The sequence below is a fragment of the Austrofundulus limnaeus genome, unplaced genomic scaffold, assembly GCF_001266775.1.
Source record: "Austrofundulus limnaeus strain Quisiro unplaced genomic scaffold, Austrofundulus_limnaeus-1.0 Scaffold112, whole genome shotgun sequence".
Lineage (NCBI taxonomy): Eukaryota > Metazoa > Chordata > Actinopteri > Cyprinodontiformes > Rivulidae > Austrofundulus > Austrofundulus limnaeus.
Window position 1 is genome coordinate 177,979 of NW_013952514.1, and position 1,388 is coordinate 179,366.

Below are 1,388 nucleotides of genomic sequence, written 5' to 3' on the forward strand. Positions count from 1 at the left end.
GGGGGGGGGTCGTCTGTGTGGGGTTTGAGGCTTGCGATCAGCCGTGAGAGCAGCTCCAGCAGTTTGCTTCCTGCACGCCAGCGACCAGAGCTCCCTGGCTCAGAACACGTTGGTTCAGTCGGGCTCGAAGGATTTTATGATGCACTGAAGGTGGTTTGGCAAGTCCAAGCCTGATCMACTTACAGTATAGGCCTGGGAATCAGCKCTCCTGTTTCCTCTATCTGGGTGAAGTTACTGATGTTTGAAAGAGAGCAGCCTTGTTAGCTGGCTGCTCTACATGCCTTTGATTTCCAGGACTTTTTAATAACTTTGGCCGAGCCTCATGAGCCCACACCTAACACACTGTTCCTAAAGGCTGTGCATTTAATACTGGTGTAACTCTTCTTTTAATGCATCGTGTTTACGTCCTCACTTGGTTGTTCTCCTCACTAACTATGGAAGAAAAGGCTTCTCTGTTTTAAAAACTGCTTTTGTCTTTCTACCTGCTCTCTTTCCTTCAATCCCCCCCACCYCCCACTTTGTCTGTTTGTCTCAAAATCCCTTATTGGCACGTTTTCCTCCCGGTGTCATTCCACCTCCTGCCTGCTGCTCTCTGTCCTCTCTGTCCCAGCCCTGTCCCACTTCCAGCTCCTCTGAGATGTCAGAGACTGGGCAGCTTCACAGTAACGACTGCAGCTCCCCCTCTCCTGCCGCCGCACTTCTTCAATACGCCGCCGACGAGGTGAAAAACTCTTCCACCGTGCATCTCATCTGCTTTAAACACACCTAACCACAAACCTGGGGATCACAGGAACATTTCATTTGCTTTATTAAACCACTGAGGGGTCACTGGCAAGGGGAACCTGGGCAGGAAGTCACCGAGARCTAAAAAAATGGATAGTTAAAGGAGTGAAAACAAGTAGCTTGTTTCCCCCTTTCTGTCCCAACATGAGAATGAGACTAGCCAAGCAGGATCTAATGAATCAAAGTCATCAGTGAGTTTTATCTTCGTAGACTCGGAGGAGGCCCATCAGGTTTGGTGTAGGACTCAGGGTGATGCGTGAGGCGGCTGCAGCCTGTTCCAAACCTCAGAGCTCAGCGGTAGACGGTGATTCAGATCAAAGGAACCAAAGAGCCTCGTGTGCTTTGCATCATTTTTGTTCAGTTTTGTTGTTTTACCTCAGTGTTTGTGACCAGCTCCTGTCCTTTTGTGTTATTTGTTTATCAATACACTGCAAAAAATGTCCACCTAACCAAGTTTTAAAATCTTATATCAAGCCAAAAAGTCTTTTTGATCTTGTTTTGAGACTGGTTTACAAAAGAACTGATTGTAAGAATATCAGAATGTGTAAGATTATTTGTCTTGTTAGCCTGAAAATTTGACTCAAATTAAGTCAAAAATTTCTGCC

General features: G+C 46.5%; 1 pseudogene; it reads left to right on the forward strand.

Annotated features, from left to right (window-relative positions):
• The first annotated feature begins 610 nt into the window (after positions 1-610).
• LOC106521598 (metastasis suppressor protein 1 pseudogene) lies at positions 611-1,221 on the forward strand (annotated as a pseudogene).
• Positions 1,222-1,388: the final 167 nt, after the last annotated feature.